At 33.2% G+C, this 23,587-nt stretch overlaps 1 pseudogene; it reads right to left on the bottom strand.

Moving 5' to 3' along the window:
* Nucleotides 1-3,009: 3,009 nt before the first annotated feature.
* LOC116467436 (bifunctional protein FolD-like) overlaps nt 3,010-23,587 on the bottom strand; it is a 103,662-nt pseudogene continuing 83,084 nt past the window's right edge.

Here is a 23,587-nt window from a genome sequence, read left to right as displayed (position 1 = left end):
ACCACAGATGAAAATAAGTACAGTTTAATGCTTTTGATAAGCAAAGTTTTAAAAGGTTATAAAAATTTATATTCTTCCCTTTACAAAAATGTTAACAAAGGATGTAAGAAAACTTAAATTGATTCTCACTTTGAAGGTGTTAATCTAAACTGAAATCTTAAAACCCTTTTAAGCAATGCTTCGGGCTTTATCAATTTTAATGTTAATTTTTATGTCAAATTAATCTTCGGTCCTTTAAAAAATTATCCAAGTACAATTTGTTGTATCCTAGGTTTAGAGTTTTACATTTTATTTAATTATTATTTTGCTTTGATATAAAAAGATGCTATTGTCTTAAAACTTATTTTATATGTTACTTTTTAAAAAATATAATTATTTGACGTAAGACTCATAGATTAAAATTTTAGAGAGACATTCAGACTGTTTTTAATGAGCATCTATATTCCCTAAAAGGAATTTATGTGTTATGCTGACCATGGTGGGAGTATAGCGACTCCTAGAAATACTAGAAGTCAGAAGGAACAATTCTATCGAGGCTTGGTGAATTTCATTTAGGCGGTAACATTTTCTATTAAGATTTCATGTAGAAATAGCAAATAAGTGAGCTACCTGATTTATTATTCTTTCATAGGTTAAAGTTTATTGCTTTTTTTTCTGCAGCCCTAATTCCCTATTTCTTCTCACATGTAGTAAACTATGAGGTTTTTTTTTCTTTTTCTTTTTTTGCATGTTTCCATCTAGTAAACATTAAAAATAACAGAATAAAAATTAAAACATATAAATTGTTATGAAGAAATTTTATTTAGAAAACACATAATTTCAAAAGAACTAATAAAATATTCTTCAAATAAAACAAAAAAGGGAAAAATGTACGTACATATTTACTATTTGAATGGAATCATCACTGAAATTTACCGAGAAATGCTTTCAGTAATTAACCTATGATCTATGGTCATTGTAAAGTTCTTCAAAAAGGAAAAAGACAAAGATTACTGTACCAAACATTACTTCTTCTATTCTTGGCTTAGAAATATGGTTATGGTAACATATTGATAACCAATCTTCTTCATTAAAATAGTGAGGAAAATGAGTAAAGGAGCATAACTCACCATTTGCCTTTCTTTTGACTAAACTAAACAATTTCATCTTTTATATTCGTATAGATTTTTAGAGGCTTTTAGTTTAAATTCTATGTAGTCTTCACATACACATGATTATGGAGCCAAGCAATTATAAAATAAAAACCAAACCCTGTGTCATAGCATATTTCTGGATTCCTAGTGTCCTGGGAATCATGTCCAAGTCAAAAAGTCTAAGAAAATCATTGGAATATTTAATGCAGGCATTGATCTCACCCTGATAATCATGCTTGTTCAGAGCATTTTCCAGTAGAAGTGTAACCTGAGCCATATATATAATTTTTAAAATCAACTTTAATACTATTTTGTGTTTAGCCTAATATGTTAGGTTTTAATCTCAAGACATAAAACAAGATGATTTCTAAAATACTAATTCTTTGAAATCTGCTTTATATTTTATATGTACAGCTCATTTTAATTCAGATACTAAATTTTCATCGAAAGCATTTTGTGTGTATTTAGATTTTATGAATTTACATTTGAAAAAGTAATTTCACATACACCAGTTGTTGCAAACATACTTAAAAGTTTTCCAATAAATGAATCAATATGAAGAAAAAGATTTTGCTTTAGTATTTGTATCCACGTGGACAAAACGAGTTCCTGTTTTAAAATGAAATTTAAGTTTGTTTTTTCTTTGTTTGTTTTATTAAAAAAGAAAAAGATAACATTCAGAGAGTGTGATTAAATTTAATATTAACTCAGACTCTCAAAAATCTTCTGGGCTGGGTGCAGTGGCTCACACCTGTAAGCCTGTAATCCCAGCACTTTGGGAGGCCAAGGCGGGCAGATCATGAGGTCAAGAGATAGAGACTATCCTGGCCAACGTGGTGAAAACTCATCTCTACTAAAAATACAAAAATTAGCTGGGCTTGGTGGTGCACGCCTGTAGTCCCAGCTACTCGGGAGGCTGAGGCAGGAGAATTGCTTGAACCCAGGAGGTGGAGGTTGCAGTGGGCCAGGATCATGCCACTGCACTCCAACCTGGCAACAGAGCAAGACTCCTTCTCAAAAAAGAAAAAAAAAATTCTGAAAAAATCAACAAGATACAACTCAGAAAAGCTGGCAATTCTTTGGTGGAAAGTAAGTTGCATACTTATCCAAGCTGCCCAAATGATTATCAAGGCAAGTTTGTTTTTCAAAAATAGGTTCTAAGATATATTAAATAAACTATACAGATATTCCCTAACAGTACAAAACTTTAACAATGAAGTTAAAGTATATAGAAAAACCAAATATGACAATACACACGACTAATTTATAAAGTAAGCCTTTCAATCCTAGAAATCTAAAATGGGGAGAATGTACTGAAGGGTAGCATTCATAAAATCAGGACAAATATCAAGGAACGGTCTTAAACATTTTCCTAATGACTGACTAAGCCTCAAAAAGACAGCTTAGGAAAAGGATTAATATGTACTTTTTCTTTTTATCGTAGTCAATTCAGTTCTACTTAGATAAATCTAGTTACTAATCATTGCACATATAAATTAGAGGAACTTTTTTCTACTCAATTACTACCATATTTTCCTTTTTCACCTTTTCCCTAATTTTGTCTAGCAGCACTTTTCCTTTGGTTTGATCAGTTGAACCCAAAAGTTTTGGTACCTAAAATGAGTATCAACTCTTATTGGAATAGCATTTGGGAAACGCAGTCCTAATGAAGGCAAATATTCAACCGAGGTGGTTTGACAGAGTTAAATATCCATCTCAATATGACAAATGTCTCCCAAGTTCATCACTGGGTTAATGGCTGCTCTTGGCTAGACACACGCCCCTGCATACTGGAAGGCTCCCTGGTGAGGTACTGCAGAGCTATTGTGCACAAACACCCTCCAATTTAAGCTTTCAATAAATACAAAGCATCATTTTAAACCATTTCAGTAGAATAAATAAAAAATACTGTCTTTTTATTGGCCTGCTTTGCTTCTTGAGCTGGCTTGGAGTGCTGTTTGTGACACAGAAGACACAACAGTTCATTAGTGGCTACTTCAAGCTCTTTAGACGTCAGCACTTACTGTTCTTCAAGCCTCAGCACTTTTTTGCAGCAATAATGGTATTCTTCATTAGCATCGCCACCGTCATGGGGCCAACGCCTCCAGGAAGTGGCATGATGTAACCGGCTTTTTATCTGACTCCTTCAAAATCCACGTCTCCAACCAATTTGGGTTTAGCAGTTACGGGATCTTGAACTCTAGTTATTCCCACATCAGTAACTGCTGCTCTTTCCTTGATTATATCTATTGTGAACAGGTTTGGAATTCCTGCAGCAGATGTTAAAATATCTGCAAAAATTTTGTTTCTTTGGGAAATATATCTGCTCTTTGGGAGTATATCCATGAGATATTATAACAGTGGCATCATCTCTGGGACGTTCATGAGCCCCGTCTATGTGCAGTGACATCACAATGGGCATTCCAACAATTTTTGACCTTCCAGTCACAACCACATTCTTTCCTAGGGCTGAAATGTCAGTTCGCTTAATTATTTCCCACACACCCCATGGGGTAGCCGGTAACATGGAATACTGGTCCAAACACTTTCGTCCTACATTCATTACGGAGAAGTCATCATCATCCTTGTCTGGAGAAAGAGCATTGCAGATCTTTCTCTCATCAGTGTGCTCTGGAAGAGGTAGCTGAACAAGGTGGCCATCTAATTATCAATATTACTCAGTTTATTTATTAACTTCAACAATTCTTCCTCAGAAATTGAAGCTGGTTTCACAATTGCCTCACTGGTGATTCCAAAATGCCGCGCTGTGGAAGGTGCGAGAGCGCAGGTGGCAGCTCTGCGGGGGGCCAGAGCAGTTGGGCAGCCAACGCAGACATGAGGGAAGCCACAGCCATAGCCTGCGCCTGGAAGGAGGAAATTTAACTTAGAGGCCAATGTCCAACAGTTCCAAAAATACCGCTTCCTAAGTTAAATCAATCTACTAACTGTGTCAACTCAGTAGCATTAACATTAAATTTAAATAGGCATTTGATAAATTAAAATCAACTGTTTATTAATATCAGCAAAGCATTCCTCAAAATTTTCTTAGAAAAAAAGTAGTTTTGCAGCCAATTTACACGACACTGTCAATTACAATAAACACCTTCTGCATATTTATCCTGTTAGAGAAATATGTTATTATCATAGACTTGTACTGTGAAAATTTTCAATTTCTACTAAATTTAGCTACATATTAGTTAACATATATTGTGATATCGGTAAGAAAGCGTAAATCACTTGAATTTCGGGGGGTCTTAACTATCGAATATTGGCATGCATTTCTCTTGTTTCAAGAAAATATTTAATTGGAAATTACAGTACAGAAAATCTGTGTGAAACTTTTTTGCCATTCAAACAACAATCATTGGTAAAGAACACAGTATCATTAAGTTAATTGGCTGGGCACTATGGCTCAGGCCTGTAATCCCAGCACTTTGAGAGGCCAAGGGCAGATCACTTGAGGCCAGGAGTTCGAGGCCAGCCTGGCCAATTTGGCGAAACCCCAACTTTACCAAAAATACAAAAATTAGCCGGGCATGGTGGCACATGCCTGTAATCCTAACTACTAGGGTGGCTGAGGCAAGAGAATCGCTTAAACTAGGAGGCAGAGTTTACAGCAAGCTGAGATCATCCCACTGCACTCCAGCCTGGGTGACAGAGTAAGACTCTGTCCCAAAAAGAACCCCAAAAATGTTAATTGACTGCCTTCTTTTTCTTTCAAAATTTGCATAACCTGGTGATGATTTATACACTTACATACACATATTAAATGGTTTTAACAACTAAACATCCATGAAACTTTTCATTAAGTTTGATCAGAAAATGTATAGATATTTTCAATGTGTTTCTAATAGTAGAACAAAATGTGAAGAGGAATGCAGTCTGGTTTAGAATTCTAATTAATCCAAAATTTTGTCTAGTTGGAGCTGAGGCACCACCCATTGTGATAGAAAATAACATCTTTATATCTAGCAGATTATCTTCTTTGACATATGTTAATGACATAATTTATCACAAAAATTGAATAATTTAAGCCATAAATTGACAGTATTTCTTTGCAAAAATGGAAATAAAACATAACCAATGTATTAATTGAAGAGTGCTTTTTATTTCATGTTTCATTTTAGGCTAAAGAAAAATACTTATATTATTTCAATATTTGAATCAATTGATTTTTGATATTAGTAGAAAGATCTTGTATACTATAGATAATTGTTTGATAGCTTTTTGAGATCTTTTGCTTTGTAAAATATTCTTTTCTGGTCTTTTCCTGATAAGTTTTTGAAAAGTTTGAAAAGTTTTCAAATATAATAATTTTTGAAAAAATTTCAAAATAATAATTTATTTAACCACCACTTCACCTAAAACACACACAGAGCCTGAATATAATTTTATTTAAACAGTATTTAAAAATAATTTAAAAATAATTTTGTGCATGAAACAATGTTGCATACATTAAAACATCAGAAAGTAGAAGTGTCTATCTCAGCTACCAATCTGTATCACCTGTGATTATTTGACATCCCCATCATTCCTGACTGAATTTTTATGCTATAGATAAGCAATTATTTTCTTATACATATTCAGACATAAGTACTTAACAGTAAGAAACATGACATGCCATTAATACAGTGAAAAAATAACGTGTCAGGTGTGGAATTTTCCACTCGTGGTGTTATGTTGGCATTCAAAAATTTCAGATTTTGGAGAATTTTAGATTTCACATTTTTAGATTAGGGATGCTCAGTCTTTACTAGCTTCTGTATCCCCACTCCATTCTGTAGCAGAAGTAAAGTTTGTTTTAAATTTATAAAGATGACCATACTGTTTTACTTCAATGAGAAAAATAATTTAATTGGAAGGAAAATAAGTATAAGCAACACTTTAAAATAATTAGTACTTAACAATTACATTATCAAAATCTGAAAGTTTACATAGGTATCACTCTAATCTGCTATGTTAAATGTTCAAATAAGCACATTACAACATTAAATCATTGTGTTGAAAAGATTCATTTAAACTGAAACAACACAATGACATTTTCTAGAAGAGGGATGTATTTATGTGTAATACCAGAAAATACTTATGCATCTGCCACATGAACTACAACTACAAAATCTGGCAGAATGCAATGATCAAAGTGAAATGTAGCTATACCAAACCAATAAACTTGTGTTTAATCAAAAACTTATTTTACACAACTTGTTTTCAAATTTAAATAGTCAATTCAAATAATATAAATTGAAAATTCCATTTTTCCATTGAACTGGCTACATTTCATGTGCTCATTATCAACTTACACCTAGTGACTACTGTATTGAACAACACAGCTTTAGAGTAATGGATACACATAAGTAGACATGCAAGATATCATTTTATAAATTAAATAAAGATGATTGCCAAGTTATGTTGCCTTACTCATTAGAGTCACTTTTTAAATTCTTTTTCATTTGTTTTATAATCAAATACAGTTATTTTCACATGTTTGATATCAGACTCAGTCTTTGCTTTGCTTAGTCACTTGCGGAGATGATAAAGTATATATGCTGGCATACGTTCTAAAAATCCATTGACACAAACACATCAAAATGCACAAAAAAATTCTTTGGAGACCTATGCCATAAGATGGGTTTATTATTTTGGAAAATCCAGTCAAAGCTTGGATTTGGAATTGATTTGGAAAGTAAATCCAAAGCTAGATATGTGAGTTATGTAAGATGACACTATAGTCATTATACTGGCTGAAGGGATCACATTCTTTTCTTTCCAAAATGTAATATTTTATATACAAAACCAAATGTAAATATTGAGAGTTAGTATCTAGAAAATACAAATGTAGTTGCTAAAGAGAGGTGGCTCATTCTAGGAAATCAACTTAATAAGGTGACAATTATATTATTAAAACCTTAAGCGCTTTCCAAGAGAATAAGTCATTAACAAAGACTGAAAATGTAAAAACAGTTCCCTGATCATTTTTGTAGAAGTGAAATATTGAGAAACTTCATATTTCAATACAAATAATATGTGAACATCTTAATTATTTTATATAGTCTATGTGTTCTCAATACTAAATATTAGTTCAAATTTTAAGACACAAACAGGATTTAACGGAACAGTTAGGTGCCTACCCATTGAATTGCTTCTCTGTATTTGCAGATTTTAAATAGTAGACTGATGGCAGAGAGGTTGAGAAAGGTGTTCTGCTTGCCCAACTTTATGATAAAACCAGTTCATAAAGTTTACTTGTTTAAACTAATAAAAGTCAAGTAGTTTGGATAGTTGCAATAAGCAAAGTCCTCTCTTAGTAAATACTTGAATGGTAGCCTTCAACTTCATCTAGTTTGCATATTTTCACTTCTAGTCACACAATGATTACCTGATAAGGCTATATTTAGGAAATATATTGCACTCTTTAAGGGAAAATTAACATTTATGAAAAGTATCCATTCGACTAAAGATCTTATGTGCTATGTATCGGGGGTAATTTTGCATTTACAACACATAATTTCCAATCTAACGATGTTCCAAACCTATTCCACCACGGCCACCCTGCAACCATTCTCTCAGTCTACACTCCTTTCCATTCCTGGAGTTTCAGTCTTTTCTTTATAAAACAAATTGTTTAAAAATTGCCTGGAAAATTTGAAATAAATGACTTTGTGGTAGTGGTAAGTTATGTATATAAGAGCTCATGAAAGGACTTGGATATAAAAATATCCAAATAAGTATGAAAGTACAGCAGGACTACAGCGTCACATACTTTTGTATAAAATTAACTTTTAAAAGGAGAGCTTAACTTTTATATGTCTCACAAACTGTGGATAGGTGTTAACAAGAATACATTATTTTCAAAATCTGCAATAGTATAAAACAGATGAATTTCGGAAGTCAAGGATGGCACTAGGTAGATAAGCAACCCAGATACAATAGGAAGGAATGAGACAAAATGTAAAAACAAGAACCCTTACTAAGCTATTCAGTTATGTAAATGAAAAAAAGAATGTGTAAGGCTTCAATTCAAGTTTCTAGAAATGAATTGCCTAAAAGAGACAATGCATTTAAAGACCATTAAAAGAATATATAGCAAACTATATATGGCAACTAAACTTATTTTATAAGGCATTATTTTTAAGAAGATTAAAAATTCCATAGCTGGACTAGAAGACGTAAAGATAAAATTGGAAGAAAAATATTAGTGTTGGCAGATGTCAAATAGCTGCATTTATTCAACCAGAACTGATAATCATTTAGAGTGAAATGATCAATTATTGGAGTAAAATGCATTTTGTTTGCAAGAGAAATAGAGATCATTCCACAAATTTGTCAAAATGTCAAAGTGTTTTTGAGAAAGTAACTGTAGCATTAAAAAGCTTCATGGAATTTAGAAATTAATGTATTTGACATAATTTTTCTGCTTTCTATCCATTGACTGCTGCTTGGCATGAGTGATGGCTAATGGATTAATTATAACCGGAATTTAGGACAAAATCAAGTTTAATTGGCAAGATGACTTTCCTGGGTGTTTAAATCCCAAAACTGCATGCTTTGAAAAAAACAAAGTGGAACTTATCAATGAAACAATTGTGTTGCACAATTTGAAGAGGTTGTATATTTGGTATCATTTTTCTGTAGATTACAATAAGCAATATACCATTGCATAGGTAGACTACAATAAGAAATATATTATATATATGATACATATACACAAATGCACGTACATACATACATACATACATATGGGGGAGCTTATAAAAAAAGATACGCTTTTATGCTTTCTCTATTTTTCACAGCAGATATCCCACTCTTACTATTTCTAATCCCTTTTCCACACTGTTAACTGAGAGGTATGACTCGTACAAGCCTGACCATATCTGTTCTACCAATGATATCACACTGCTTTTATGATAGAATCAAAATGCCTCCATACCGTTTGCTCAGTTTATCATTTTAGGCTAAATGGATTATTTTTCACTTTACACTTATTACTTCAGTTATGCTGTTTATATTTGTCATACTGTTTCAGTTTATCTGATATTTTCTCCTTATCATCGGCATTTACTAGCTCTTTCCTCTTGAAAGAGAGAGAAGGTAAAGCCATTGTCTCTCCCATCCTTCAACATTCCTGATCAATACCTAAACTTGTTCTACTTCTTATTTCCCTGTAGGGAGGTTCCTGATCACCGCCCCAGATGTGGTTTCTCTTCCATATGGGATGGTAACAATGATTACTTGTTCCATTAAATACATTTTTCTGCTTAATCCTCTAGATTTCATGCTTTATGGTTTTCTATGATTTGATCACCATTATATTTCCAAAAGAAGCACGCTGCTTATTTTCAATAAATGCTTAGATAACAAATAATGAATTAAAAAAACAAATCACAATCCTGGAAGTCTCAGTAATGTCTATTCAATTCTGGGGTTTTACTATCAAACTATGGGTGAGTAAAATAAAGCACAGCTAGATATTTTGAGAGTTAAGGAAATGAGTTTAGATAGATAAAACCACATTGTTTTAGTGACAACAGTAACATCTTTGTAGTCTATGAATCTTATGTGTTTCCAGTGATGATACCACTCACTTTTGAACACATGAACTTTACTGTGTGTTTTTATTCTGCTGACATCTTTTATTTCTTTTTATGTGCAATTGTAGCAGAGGGTATCTAAAGAAATACCAAAAAAGGAGAAGATACGTAAACTAGTAAATGCAGTATATTTGAAACAAAGCTAATAATATGAAAAGAGACCATTTGAGACAGAGCAGGCTAATATTTCTTTATTAATTCTAATTCTATGTTACCACCATTATTGAGTGTCTTCAAAAGCGAAAGTATAGATAGATAGCTAGATCAATTAATAGGTTTACATTTATGTGGGTTGTAGGTCCATTGGCTCTTAAAAATTTCAATGTGTAAAAATAAAATTTTAGATGATAATTTAACTATAGTTCAACTGGAAACTATTAATTCCAAAAATGTAAATTTAGAATAAAATTAAAAGAATAGTACAAGATCATGCTACATCTTCTTCTCAACCTTTATTTGTTATTGTATTAAATTATACAATTAAAATATAAATTATTTCCATAGAACTCTTAACTTTGTGTACAATCTGTTCAAGTAGTTTTTCAGCCAATAAAATGAAGCTGACAAATCTATTTGCTTAAGAAAATCCAGAAAATCAAAACCAAAGATATAACACACACACAAAAGTCATTTTATTGTGAGGAGCAAATAAGAGTTGCATAAAGATTTAAGTATATTAATATTTAACAATGGCCGATTAAATTAGTTAAAGATGTATACTTATATTGCTAGCTAGAGATGTTGAATCCAGTGAAGAAAACTAATTGAAATTGTTAATTTTATTCTAGTAAGAACTTACACTTTTCATCAGAGGCTGGAGTTACATTTCTTTCTTTTTTTTTGTTTTTCTTTTGAGACAGAGTCTCGCTCGGTCGCCAGGCTGGAGTGCAATGGCGTGATCTCAGCTCACTGCAACCTCTGCCTCCTGGGTTCAAGCAATTCTCCTGCCTCAGCCTCCCGAGTAGCTGTGACTACAGGCTCACACCACCAAGCCCAGCTAATTTTTGTATTTTTAGCAGGGATATGGTTTCACCATGTTGGCCAGGATTATTTCGATCTCTTGGCCTCATGATCTACCTGCCTTGGCCTCCCAAAGTGCTACGATTACAGGCGTGAGCTACTGAGCCAGGCCTGGAGTTAAATTTCTAAGGTAAATAATTTAAAGAGCACTTAGATAAGTATGGATTTTTTATAAGGGTTTAGTGGTTTAAGTTAGTTAGCTAATAGAAATGTTCACCGCTGAAAAATTCTTAAGTTTAGGAAAAAATGTAAATACATTCATTGTAGAATATTCCTTATGTTCCAGGAGCTGTAAAAATGTAATGTAATTATTACTAGGATGCCAGCATAGGATTGCTTGGGAAGTGAAACATGAAGTAGGATGAAATTATCTTAAATTTCATATGAATAAATGAATACTAGATAGATAAGGAACCTTTTGTAAAGATAAATAATAATGGGTGATGAGATTTCCTGGTATCAGAAAAATCTATAATGCCATACTAATTTAATGAATGTCATATTGGTACAGATATAGAAAAAAAAAATCCATGGAACCAAATAAAGAGTTTGTACTTAGATCCCAGTTTATATTTATCAGACTACAGCTATGACTAAAGTAGTTACCTTCTATGAGAAAAGTCAAGATTAGTTACTAAAGAGTATTTTATATAAGCAGCTATTTATCTGTAAGAAAATAAAGAAGTTTATATCATTTTATATCTTATAAAACAAATAGACAAAAGACTTAATATTAAAATAATAAAACATCCTGTAGAAAAATATGAACTCTATATGTAACATTTCCACTCAGTGTGCTTCCGAATTTATAATATTAACAAAACATTTACTTAGCAAAGAATAGCAAAGAAAATATATGATAAACAAAGTAAATATATGATCGATCTGAAATATATTTATAAAGCAGAAGAAAGATTAAAGAGTCAATTTCTGTAGTAATACAGAGATCTCTTACAAACTGAGAAAAAATAAAACAACAGATAGGATTTTAATTGATAACTCACAAAAGAACAACCCAAATTATCAAAGAAATGAGATGATAAAATACATTATGAAAATCTAAATTACATACAATAAGGTAGGTTCTCTTCCTTTCAGATTCATTAAAAAATTAAAATATTTAATTACAGAATATTTAGTTACAGAATCTACTGGTGATTGGGATGTAGAGAAAATGACACATTGGTCTTAAAAATATAAAGTATTATATCCTTTTGTTCATTTATTCAAGAAATACAAATTGAGCTTAATAAATTGTAGTCACGCATCTAGGCATTTTGGACACATTGTTGAACAATAAAAAATTCTACGCACTCTTCTAGATACTTGGGACATATTATTGGATGGCAACAAAGCTCTTTGCAGAACTTGTATTCTAGTACAGTCTCTAAACTCAAATAAGCATGTGCATTTCAACACAGAAATTCCAAACCTGATATTATAACCCATAAAAATAAAGCCATAACTTACTGACATTTAAACATTTTAGCATATGATTTTGTAATAGGGAAATCACCTTAAAACCAAGCGAATGCTCAGCCTTCAATAAAGGACTAATTATGTATATTCTAGAAAATATTATGCAGTCATTAAAAAAGATATAAGAGCTACCTCAGAGGACTTGGAATAATTTACAGAAATTATCTTTGAAAAAATAGCATATTGCAAATAACAGTTTGTTTTTGTAAAACTTAAAAACGTAATGTATATATGGGTGTACATGAACATAAAACTCTACATATATGTGTCAATAAGAGATTATGGTGGATTCCACTGTTATTCTATACTGCCTGGGGAAACAGGGAAGCAGAGTGGCCAGAAGGAAATACACAAAATAAAAGCAAAAATAATGAGCTAAAGAAGAAAGTTTGTGCTTATGTAATACATACATGTTTTTCCACATAAAATAAGCCCTTTATGACAGACACTCTTTATAAATTTTTATCATTTCCTGGTATTATGCTACCAAATTCCATTCAGTCTTCACCCATGTTCTACCAGAGTCATACCATTATTATCCTCATTTGGCAAATGAGGACATGAAGGTTAGAACACTCCCTTCCTTTGTCCAAGCTCACACAGCTAGTAAGTGGTGGGACTGAAAATTACACGAAAGCAGTCTACTATAGTCTACTGCCTTCCCAATGTATTAATATTTCAAAATATAGCATAACTTGGTAAATGCTAAGGGCAAAATGACTTTACAACAATACTGAATAGGAGTTTTATTTTTTTCTTAAAGAAAATGCAGTTCTGTCTTTGAAATAAGTTAAATGTCTGCTTTGCAATTTTATCTCAATTTCATTAAAAGGTCATAGCTGAGTGATGTATTCTGTAGTAAGAGTATGCCGAAAAATTGCTTGTGATTATTTATGCAGAATCTGTGGACTTTGTATAATTGGTGAAAAGGCCAATTTTATTTCTTTTACTGTTGTTGCTGTGTTAATTTTATTCCTATTGATGCCATTTTAGTGGAGCCATATGTGCTCACAGTTATTATTGATTATGACAGCAAGTCCTTTACCTTTGAGAAACCTAAAGATGTTGATCTTTACAACACTGTTACTGCCTTTTAACTATGATTTTTTTTTCTAGTCCTACTTGTTACCATGACACGTTAGTGTATTTAACATTTCGTTGGGCATTGCATCACCCAAGGGAGAACTAGTCACGCAATGACTTCAGATTGAATGTGTGCTTTTCTTAGAAGGTAAGTCTCCTTGAATTGTGATGACAGAAGATTTAAAGCTGCTTAATTTATTAAGAAATAATTTATGTGACGTTTAACTTGTGACTGAGATATCACATTAGATGTAGTAAGTCCCGTCTTTATGTAATTTAATTAAAGACAAAATTCTTCAGAAATACGTTATCTATTATTTAGAAGAGTAATATATGATTCTCATATCATGAAGACTTTTAAGAATAGAAGAGGTTTCTATTTGCTTTTTATAGGAGGCAGGTACCTAACAATATGATTTCAAAAAGCCAATATCAACTATTTGGTAACATTTTACTAGAAAGCAAGATCTATCAGAATAAGTAAAATAAATTAATTAATTAGACTGTTTCCATGAGATACCAGAACATACAAAAGCATCATAGCCATAATGTTCAAGCACAACTAACAATAATTTTTGTACATGTCAGTAAGTTAATTACAAATTTAAAGTTATCAGTTATATTTTAAGAAAACTTGCACTAAGAATTTTCAATACATTTTTAATATCTTTCCATTTCATTTTGTTACCCTAACAGAATTTTGAGAACATATATAATTCATTGAAGTTTTATCTCTAAAGTATGTTGGGCAACCTATAAAAATTATTGTAATTTGTATGTGCTTTCCCCATGGAGCATCTGGTTAATTATCTGTCACTAATTGACATTTAAGTGATATTTACTCTTAGTTTAGTTGCTGCTCTTCTAAAAGTCATCTGTCAAAAATAACCTTAAAAATTACTAAACATCTGAAAACCAACTTCAAGTTTTTCCATTTGTAAAGAATAATAATTGCATTCATTTCTCCATGTTACAAATATTCAGAGAAGACTAAATATAAAACACTTTCTGACCTATAGATAACAGATAACAAAATGTTTAGCAAAGTATTATTATGGGTCTATTTTTATATAAATTTATACATTTTAAGGCAATGCTATTAGGAGTCCACAAAATACCTGGGTTAATGAGTTTGTTCTGTGAACACTTTTTGTGGCATTTCTGAACAGAATACCACAGACTGGGTAATTTATTAAGAAAGGAAATTTATTGCTTATGGTTCTAAAAGATAGGCAGCCCAGTATCCAGGTGCCAGGATCTGGCAAGAATCTTTATGCTGCATCATCCCATGTTAAGACGTTAAGAGGGTAAAAGAAGGAGAGAAACAGACAAAAGGGGAACCAAACTCATTTTTAAAAATCAAGACCACATTGCCACAACAATGGCATTGTTACATTCATAACGGCAGAGCCCTCATGACTAAATTACTTCTTAAAAGGTCTCACCTGTTAACATTCTTGCACTGTAGATTAAGTTTCCACCACATAAACTTTCAGGGACATATTCAAACCACAGCATTCCACCCTTGGCCCTGAAAATTTATGTCCTTCTCACATGCAAAATACATTCATTCCAGTCCAATACCCCCAAATTCTTAATTTATTAAAGCATTAACTCAAAAAAGTCCAAGTCCAGAGTCTGATCTAAATCAGATATGAGTGAGGCTCAAAGCACAATTCATCCTGAGGCAAATTTTCCTCCAGAGGTGAGCCTGTGAAATCAAAGCAAATTATCTACTCCCAAAATACAACGGTGTAGCAAGCATAGGATAGACATTCCTATTCCAAAAAGGAGAAATAATTCAGAAGAAAGGAGTAACAGGTCCCAAGTAAGTACGAAACCCAACAATGCGCACAACATTAAATTGTAAAATTCCAGAATAATATTTCTTGACTCCATGTTCCTCCTCCTGGACATATAGCCGGACATGCTGGACTGGGGGTGGCCCTTCAAAGTCTCAGGCAGCCACACTTGGATGTCTTTGTTGGATATAGGCTACACCACAACTCTCCCAGGTTGGAATCTCAACAGCTTGCAACTCTCCCAGGCTGGAGTTTTATGCTGATAACTCTACAGTTCTAGAGTTTATTTAATATCCCAGACACCACAGTTCTGCTGGGCATTGCCCTAGTGAGGGCTGTCTGTGGTGGCTCTGATCCTGCATCAAGTTTCTGCCCTGCCTGGGCCCCAAGGCTGTCCAATACATCCTTTGAAATCCAGGTGGAGGCCACCACAGCCCTACAGCTTGTGCACTCTGTGTGTCCACAGAGTCAGCACCATATGGATGCTGCCAAGGCTTACTGTTTGTGCCCTCCAACGTGGTAAGCCAAGCTGCAACTAGGCCCACTGAGCTATGGGTCTTGGCGGGGGCTGAGAAGTGCTCCAGCACGTTGCAGTGAGCCGATGTTTGAAGCAGCACAGGATGGTGAATACTGAGGCCCCACAGGCTCCTCTCTGAAAACTGTCTTCAAGGTTCTGCTCTGGACCGGCCATGGAAGGGGCAGCCTAATATCTCTGAAATGTCTTGAGAGTTTTACCTCATTGTCCTGATGGATATTACCTGGCTCCCTTCTATCCAATCGTAATCTCTTTAGCAAAGGGCAGTCACTTGGCCACACCCTTGGTTTCCTCTCCTAAACATGCCTTTTCATTCTTTACATGACTAGCCTAAATATTTTCAAAACTTTTACTTTCTGCTTCCCTTTTAATTATAAATTCCATCTTTAGATCATTCCTCTGTTCTCTCCTTTTACGGTAAATGGCCTAAAGAAGCCATGTAGCACCTTCTACCCTTTGCTGCTTAGATATTTCTTCTTCTACAAGATAATTTAGCTCATCACTCTTAAGTTCTGCCTTGCATAAGGCCCTAAGTCAGAAACACAATTCCGACAAGTTCTTTGCAACTGTGTAACAAGAGTGGCCTCTACTCTAGCTTCCAGTATCTTGTTTCTCAATTTCATTTGAGACCTCATCAGACTGGCCTTTAGTGTCCGTATTTCTACCAACATTCTCATTTCAACCATTTAAGTAACCTCTAGGAAATTTCAGTTTCCCTGCAGCTCTTTTCTTCTGGGCCCTCACCAGAAATGCTGTTAACACTCAATTCGCAGCAATTTAAGTTTTTTAAGGCTGCTCATCCAAATTCTTTCAGTCTGTACCCAATACCCAGTTCCAAAGGTACTTCCACATTTTTTGGGTATTTGTTGTAGCAATAAACCCACTTCTGGTACTAATTTTCTGCTTTGGTCCATTTTGTGTTGCTAAAACAGAATACCATAGACTGGGTAATTTATAGAAAAAATTATTTCTCACAATTCTGGAGGCTCGGCAGTCTAATGTCACACTACTAGCATCTGTTGAGGCCTTCTTGCTGCTTTATCCTATGGTGGAAGGTGAGAGTGTGAGAGAGGGCAAGAAAGAGAGAGACAAAAGGGGCTGAACTTATGCTTTTTATCAGGAGTCCACTCTCACAATACCTAAATTGCACTTGCAATAATGGTATTAATCCATTCATGAGGGGAGAACTCTCATGACCTAATCATCCCTTAAACATGCATTGGGCATACATTTCTAACACCTGAGCTTTGAGGGACACATTTAAACCATATAAATGTGTTGAGTCAAGAACATGCTCTTTTGTTTCTAAAAGGATCCATTTAGCTATGACTTAGCAACTAGCAGAAATACTGTGTAAGGGAATTCATTTCATTATGTGAACTCATGACCTCAATTTTCACAGGTAAATAGTAGAACAGTTTGACTAATCTTCTAAAGCCAATCCACTTATATTTGACATGGCAACGCTTATTAGGAAATATTTCATAGGTAAAACAGGATAGCAGAACTATTTGTGTTTTCCCCTCCAGTGAAATGTGAAATGAGTGACATTAAATAGCCCAAGACTGATTTTAGATAGAGGAAAAAAAATGTATGAATTTAATAACAGTATTATGAAAAATTAGTTTCATAATTGTTAGAGAACAGGATATATTATTTTGTGTACCGGAGAGATCATCAAGAACTACAGAAATAAATGCCATTTCTGTTTAAATACTCTTCTATTTGTAGCATTACAAGCAAATATTAAACCTGTGTGAAATTATTATATGCAACTATAGTTAAAATTTTTTCAGGAATTATTACTTCAAAACACTTTCTAAGGTGGAATAATTTTAACTGAAAAACGGAATAATTTTGTACTTTGCCTTTTGTTTATTGTATATCGTAGCATACTTGGCAAAATCTCTGCTAGTTCTGTCATGTATACACTGACATTATGTGAAGCAAATGGTTTAGATTAAAGAGAAAATTCTTCTTTCAGGCTGTGCTTAAAATAACTCAACTGGCTTGAAAACCATGTGGATCAAAACCAGCATGACTGAATGATTCAACATGATACATCATAGTACTAAAAGCAGATTGAAACAAAAATGTGTAGCTTATAAAATGCAAACATTATTTTAAAGTATGCAAAAATGCCAGTTCTTGTAATCATCAGTTGGATACCAAAGATGTTTAAAAATTTACCTTTAATACTGGTGTCTAGTCTGTGCTTTTGATGCCTGTGCTTTTATAGTGGTTAATAGACACTTTTAAAAAATGGGTGATTCAATTCAATTTTCCATTAAAAGCAATAATGGAAAGTGAGAGGATCAAGTTAGAATAAAAACAGGGTAGGTACTGAGGAAACCTACAAAGTCATGTCATTCCTAGAATGGCTATTAAGATGGCCACAGGATTTTACTGGGAGTAGGGTTAGCACTGCTTTGGTGTAATCCTTGCTGCTGCACAGCTGGACTCTCAATTTTGATATTATCATCATGGATAATTTTTAATTGTTTCATGTCAGGATGTTTCATTGTTTCCTCTGGGCTCCACATCTCCATTCCTGGCATAAATGAGGACTGAAGATATATATTCTATTGCCTCCCAGTGTTGAATCAGTGATGTAAGCTCTTTCCATCAAAACATGAAATCAATTTCTCTATCCTTGATTTTGGTCTGTTTTAGGAATACATCATGAGAAGGAGATGAGTCATCGTAAATATCCCTAAGAATAAGTTATATAGGCTGATGTTCATTTAGCACATATCTTTCATGGATTGAAAATACAGAAAAAAAAATGAAAGGGTACAATGGATAAGGGGAAAATAGATAAAGTAGAAGGAAGGCAGGAAGGAAATATCAATAATATGGCCGAGAGTGGTGGCTCACGCCTGTAATATCAAAAAAGAAAGAGAAAAGAGGAGGGAGGAAAGAGGGAAGAGGAGGAGAAGAAGGAAGGAAGGAAGGAAGGAAGGAAGGAAGGAAGGAAGGGCGAGCCCTAATTTTTGCAGCTTGGTATAATTAAAATAGCGAAATAGTTTAGAGAATGGATCTTTTAGATTTGAAATTGGCTTTTTAACACTTTTTCAATTTTTTTTAAATTTAAACTCCATTTTTCTTCTTAAAACCTGAGGGAAATTCAACTATAAATGCCATACACCTTTTGGATAAAAATGTACTAGAGTATTGATTGAGAATAGTAAGATTATGTGACGAGAATCAAAGTGTCATAGGCAGAAGTTACTCATCAGCTTCATCAGAGAAAGGATATTGTGTCAACCTGTTTCTTAATCTGATTAATAGCTTTTCTATAGATTGTAATTCATTATCCTCACACCTAATCATTATGCTCCAGTTGAAGCCAGCCGGGAAACACTAAGAGAATTTTAATATTTGTTTTCTAATTAGGATGAACATTTTCAATTAGCCTCTACTTAAAGCTCTTAAATAAAATATAGTTGCTGAAACCCTCAGACCTATCATTAAACAGAAACCTGTGGGCCTTTTATTGCATCCCCTATATTTAGCTTTCCAAATTACTCATAATGCTTTTTATCTTCTGCTGGACTTTTTATAAATTCTATCCACATACCCAAAGCTGTAAGCTGGGAATAAAAAGAGGACTTTATCACTTGCCAGGGAAATTCCTTTCCAGTTAAACTTCCTTGTAGCCAATCAATTTGTCAGATCAGAGGACTATCTTTTGTGAGAGTTCCTCTGAACTAAAGCTGACAGGCTAGGGTCAGCTGTCTGATAAATCAAAGTGAAAGACAAGTTAAAGCACTACAGTAGAGAGGGTTAGGGATTAGCACAGATGGCATTATCTGAGAGTTGACATTGATAAAAATCATATTTGTAAGGGTTAGCCTGCAAGACTTTTTTTTCCCAACTCTTCTATTCCCTGCCCTCTCAAATGACATTCAGATTAATTAGAAAAGTTAGAAAAGAATGGGACTCATAAGCCATTTATCTACCAAGTGGTAAGATTTTTAAAAATTAAATCTTGATGGCCTTCAATAAAACAGCTTAATAAAGATTAAGGGTTATCAATCTTTGCTCTAAGCTATCAAAACTAAGTGACCTTAAATTATATTGAAGTGATATGCAGTAACAAAGTGACAGATACTTTATTGAAGGTATATGTTCCAATTCTGAGAACATTCAGATATTTATTTACTAAAAGTTTATAAATTTTATGAAGAAAAAATAACTTTTTCAAAATATCCATATTTATCAGAAATAATCTTTTGCCTCTAAGGTAAAGTTCATAATTATATTCTTAACTTACAGTTTAATTTCAGTAGAAAATCTTGCTATGTTTGAGTCTAAGAATTCCAAACGTTGAAGCCAATAAATTAAAACAACTTATGTTTCTAAGTTTTAAAATCAATCATAAAAAACTTCCTAATTTATAGGTAATTTATATGCATGAGATAATACACAATGTATATAATTGTTGTGCCAAGTTGTCTTAAAATAAAAGCGTGATGAGTGGGTAATACCAAGTCTTTTTTCTCCAGTACAATATCACAGTCATTCTGTGCGGCTCAAATGGAGAGGTAAAGGCCTGCAGATCATCAATCATCTAAAATGTCACCATACACTTTACGAAAAAGAAGAATATGTTACTAGCTGGGGATCTGAAAAATGTTAAAGTGAAGTGTTTTCCAAAAATATACCACAAGAAATTCTGTCTCTACCTCTTCTGCCTTCATAAGAAGTCATCAAACCAAACAGGGTTTTTTTTGTTTGGTTTTCTTTTTTTTTTTTCGTTTGGTTTTCTTTTTTTTTTTCTTTTTCTCATACTGCAAAAAAGTTTCCAAGGAAGGAACTAATTTAGCAAATTACAAAAATTTACCTCTGTAAGGCCGGGCACAGTGGCTCACACCTGTAATCCCAGCACTGTGGGAGGCCGAGGCAGGTGGATCATGAAGTCAAGAAATCAAGACCATCCTGGCTAACACGGTGAAAACCCGTCTCTACTAAAAATACAAAAAAAAAAAAAAATTAACCCAGCGTGGTGGCGGGCGCGTGTAGTCCCAGCTACTTGGGAGGCTGTGGCAAGAGAATGGCCGGAACCCAGGAGGCAGAGCTTGCAGTGAGCCGAGATTGCACCACTGCACTCCAGCCTGGGGGACAGAGCGAAGCTCCATCTCAAAAAAAAAAAAAAAAAAAAAAAAAAAAAAAATTTACCTCTGTAAATAAAAATAAATAAAAATATTTATTCCCATAGGCTCTTGGACTTTTAATTTAGTGACCCTTGATTTGTATGTAAAATTGCAATAAAATATTTCAATATAATACAAACTTATACTTACTCTATAAGAAGAAAAGGCTATTTACTGAAACAGGACAAAAAGAAAAAATAAATTAAAAAAAGTTGAGAGTCTATATTTTACAGTATTCTGTGAATCACAAGAAGTTTTATCTATTATCTCCAGAATTAAATATAAGAATTCTATAAGTGCTATAGATTTATCAGATTATAAGTGCTATAGGGTTTATGAGATTCAATTTGTTACAAATGATTTTTTGATGAAATATTTGAAGAAATATTATTTCAGATAAATTTAAGAAAATGTGGGAATTAAACATTCATTGCATAAACTTTCTTATAATAGTTTTACGAAGTTACATTTTGAACAAAATTCCACATCTAAAGCAATATATTAAATAAAACATTAAATACTTAAAGATTTAAAATAAAAATTAACCATGAATATTCATTCTTAAATAATTTATATTCTAAGACATTTGCTGTGTTCATATATTTCGTATGTCCAGGGAATCTAGACGCAAAGTAATTTCTTGCTTTCACAGGGATTGAAAAAATAAATCTGATAACATACAGGAGCTTCTTTAAGGTAATTATGAGAAATCAAAATTGAAATATAAAGTAGGAAAGACTGATATCAATATTTGGATAGTTTTTGTAAAAATCCTGTTACTCAATATTATTTCCTCTTTCTCCTCCTCCTTTTTCTTATCTGGCATAACTTTTTAATTTATGAATTAGAAAAAAAAATTACACTTTTTATGACAATGTGAACAATTTAATCTCCATAATTGGTAAATTAACTGAAAATAAAACTAAAAGATATTTTTAGATGCTACAGTAAATACAGACATCTACTGTTTAAAAGGTATTCTGCATTGTAACCAAAAAATTTACTTTTGTTTTCCAAACTTTATAGTTTATTTGGCTCAAAAATGCACAATTTGGGGGGGAAAAGGAAAAGTAAGTTGAAAACAAACGACAGTATGACTAATCAAAGTAAAATATATTTAAAATCTGGAAGTATACGCAATTTTTTATAAAAATGAAATTCTTCAAAGGGCTTGATATTTATTCAGGCTTTATGCATCAGCAGGTACCTGTAAGAAAAACTCTATTAGGGTAGTGATGACAAACAGGTATTCACCTATGTACTTACATAATATCCAGGAAATTGGAGCTGTTCCACCACAATGAAGAAATGAAATTTCAGAAGGTTTCTTGGATGAGAAGGAAGAGAGCAAGCAATTCCATCCAAGTGAGCTTGCTTCATCCACGATTGGGTAAGGGGAGAGGGAAAAGCCTATTTGTAGTTTGAGAATAGATTAGAATAAATACTTTTCTTGAATGTCACAAAAAGCTAACTGATATGGTTTTCCAGGTTCCAAGACTATAAAACGTAGAGACCAATCCATGGTAAAACATGGCTATTGAACTCAGAGGAAATGAGAAACATGACACATCTGACCATAATTATTGAAAGGTGAGATACTCTAACAGTAACATCAGATGAGGTAAATAAAAGAGGACAGCAAGACTGCTGTTCCTCAATGAAATATTTCCAAATGTTTCCTAAGACCCAATGAATATTTCAGAGATAGCATTTCTGGACGTATGAGTCTCATTAAAAGCAGAAGACAGAAACATGATAGCTGTAACTTTTATCGCTGGATTAGTCTATGGGTTGAGCCAAAAGCATCATCATGAAAATTGTTACTAAAGATGTACTATCATGGCTTATATCAAAGATATATGTTTTTTTCCAAACAAATGGAGTACCCCCACATGAATGGGAGGAGAGTTCTTACGAAATAACTCTGTCACTCCTTGGCATTTTTCTTAAATTACGAATAAAATTGCACCTTACAGTCAGTTGCATTAATGCTATGAAAGTGAATGTTTTAGGATATATAACAAAAAAATTACTGGTAATTTTTCATTGCTGAGGCTTCCCCAAATGTAGAAAAGTTGCGGAGCTCTTTTTCAAGATATTTTAAATCCCCTCCCACACTTAGAATAAAGGGAGGCACTTATCCAACATCCAGATCTCTTCTTGGCACATATATTGGAATAAAATATCAGGGTTGAATTGGGCTTTGATGAATAATGGCATGGTTCTTCAAAGGAAGTGAAACAAAAAAGACATTTGACATCATTCATCAAAGAAGCCTCAAAATGGCACAGATCAAAAGCAACTGTGGTTCCAAACATCTCTAGATAGTTCTTCAGAAATGGGAGAAGCTGCCTGGATTTCCTTGATTAGTTTTTCATCTAGCATTCCAATTAAAATTAAAAGTGTCAAGTCACAATTATGTTCATTTCCGTGTGTGTTCCCATTCAAGATTTAAATGATGAAAAAAAAAACAAGCTGGAATTAAAGTTTTTGCAGGCACTGTAGACCACATTGAGTTAGGTGAAGGTCCTTTTCCTCAAAGAAGATCATGGAGATTTTTTCAACAGCAGGGGTGACAGAGACACTACTCTTAAGAATCTTTACCCTATTCTTCAAGAGAAAAGGAAGATTTTTTGAGATTTCAGTGTCAGCTTTTTCATTATTCATAAATTATTCACTAAACACTTGCTTTTGAATGTTTCTTTCAGACAGAAATCTCTTATATGATCTGGATGCTTTTTCATCTCCAGCAAGATTTTTTTCTGATTTAATTGGAACCTTACTCTTTTAA

This window comes from Hylobates moloch, unplaced genomic scaffold (assembly GCF_009828535.3).
Source record: "Hylobates moloch isolate HMO894 unplaced genomic scaffold, HMol_V3 SCAFFOLD_4, whole genome shotgun sequence".
NCBI classification, from domain to species: domain Eukaryota; kingdom Metazoa; phylum Chordata; class Mammalia; order Primates; family Hylobatidae; genus Hylobates; species Hylobates moloch.
Note: the sequence above shows the minus strand (reverse complement) of the source record. Positions and strands in the feature narration are given on the sequence as shown.